This window comes from Arachis ipaensis, chromosome B09 (genome assembly GCF_000816755.2).
Source record: "Arachis ipaensis cultivar K30076 chromosome B09, Araip1.1, whole genome shotgun sequence".
Lineage (NCBI taxonomy): Eukaryota > Viridiplantae > Streptophyta > Magnoliopsida > Fabales > Fabaceae > Arachis > Arachis ipaensis.
This window is the reverse complement of record NC_029793.2, coordinates 107,704,196-107,706,635: the sequence shown is the minus strand read 5'-3', so window position 1 is coordinate 107,706,635 and position 2,440 is coordinate 107,704,196.

The following is a 2,440-nucleotide window of genomic DNA, read 5'->3' as shown; positions in this document are numbered from 1 at the left end:
TACAAAAGCTTGCAGAAAAAAAAGAAAGAAAAGAAAAAATGGCAAAAAAAAAAAGAAAAAGAAAAAGAAAAAGCAAGCAGAAAAAGCCAAAAGCTCTTTAACCCAAAAGGCAAGAGGAAAAAGCCAATAGCCCTTAAAACCAAAAGGCAAGGATAAATAAAAAGGATCCAAGGCTTTGAGCATCAGTGGATAGGAGGGAGTTTCATTGATATTTTGGAATCTATAGTATATTCTCTTCTTTTTATCCTATTTGATTTTCAGTTGCTTGGGGACAAGCAACAATTTAAGTTTGGTGTTGTGATGAGCGGATAATTTATACGCTTTTGGCATTGTTTTTACATAGTTTTCAGTATAATTTAGTTAGTTTTTAGTATATTTTTATTAGTTTTTAAATAAAAATCACATTTCTAGACTTTACTATGAGTTGGTGTGTTTTTCTGTGATTTCAGATATTTTCTGGCTAAAATTGGGGGACTTGAGCAAAAATCAGATTCAGAGGTTGAAGAAGGACTGTAGATGCTGTTGGATTCTGACCTCCCTGCACTCAAAGTAGATTTTCTAGAGCTACAGAACTCCAAATGGTGCACTCTCAATTGCGTTAGAAAGTATACATCCAGATCTTTCCAGCAATATATAATAGTCCCTACTTTGTCAGAGTTTAGATGACGCAAATTGGCGTTCAACGCCAGTTCCATGCTGCATTCTGGAGTTAAACGCCAGAAATAGGTTGCAAAGTGGAGTTAAACGCCAGAAACAGGTTACAAACTGGCGTTCAACTCCAAGAGAAGCCTCTACACGTGTAAAGCTCAATGCTCAGTCCAAGCACACACCAAGTGGGCCCCAGGAGTGGATTTCTGCATCATTTACTCATTTCTGTAAACCCTAGTAACTAGTTTAGCATAAATAGGACTTTTTACTATTGTATTTACATCCTGAGTTTTATCTTTGGATATTTTTGGAATGTTTAGTCCTTAGACAAAGGAGGCTGGCCATTTGGCCATGCCTGGACCATTATCACTTATGTATTTTCAACGGTAGAGTTTCTACACACCATAGATTAAAGTGTGGAGCTCTGCTATTCCTCATGAATTAATACAAAGTACTATTGTTTTTCTATTCAATTTAAGCTTATTCCGATTCTAAGATATTCATTCGCACTTCAATATGAATGTGATGATCATGACAGTCATCATCATTCCCAACCTATGAACGCGTGCCTGACAACCACTTCCATTCTACCTTAGATTGAATGAGTATCTCTGGGATTCCTTAATCAGAATCTTCGTGGTATAAGTTAGAATCCATGGATGGCCATTCTTGAGATCCAGAAAGTCTAAACCTTGTTTGTGGTATTCCGAGTAGGATCTGGGAAGGGATGGCTGCGACGAGCTTCAAAGTCGCGAGTGCTGGGCGTAGTGACAGACGTAAAAGGATCAATGGATCCTATTCCAGCATGATCGAGAACCGACAGATGATTAGCCATGCAGTGACAGCGCATTAGACCATTTTCACTGAGAGGACAGGATGTAGCCATTGACAACAGTGATGCCTAACATACAGCTTGCCATAGAAAGGAGTATGAGTGATTGGATGAAGACAATAGGAAAGCAGAGGCTCAGGAGGAACGAACGCATCTCTATACGCTTATCTGAAATTCTCACCAATGAATTACATAAGTATCACTATCCTTATTTTATATTTTATTTATCTTTTACTTATTAAATCTCCATAATCAATTGAATCTGCCTGACTGAGATTTATAAGGTGACCATAGCTTGCTTCAAGCCGATAGTCTCCGTAGGATCGACCCTTACTCACGTAAGGTTTATTACTTGGACGACCCAGTGCACTTGCTGGTTAGTTGTGCGAAGTTGTGACAAAGAACTAAGATTATGAACGTGCATATTGAGTTTTTAGCGCCATTACCAAGGAATGGAACCGTCACAATTTCTGCGCACCAACCAACCTCAGAGACCTCAGAACTTCAATAATAGTTCTTAGGACGGTTTCCAACAGAACAATTACAATAACTGCCAATTTCAGTCTCAGCAGCAACAACCACCTTAGCAGGCAAACTCTAAGTCCCAAGAAAATTCTAATTGGGAGATGATGAGGAGTTTTATGCAGGAAACCAGAGCCTCCATTAGAAACTTGGAAGTGCAAATGGGCCAACTAAGCAAGCAAATACCTGATAGGTCTACAAGTACATTTCCAGGTGACACAGTGGTGAATCCAAGAGAAGATTGCAAGGCTATTCAATTGAGAAGTGGTAAAGTAGCTGGCTCTGAGACCAAGGCCAATGAAGAGCTAGTTAAAAAGGAAGCTCTAGAGGAGAAGAAGGGAGATGTAGAGCACATCCCTCCTAAACATGCAGACAACCCGTTTCCTGACTCTCTTGACACTTATCCCACCTGGTCAAAGGCTCTTGAATACAAGCCAA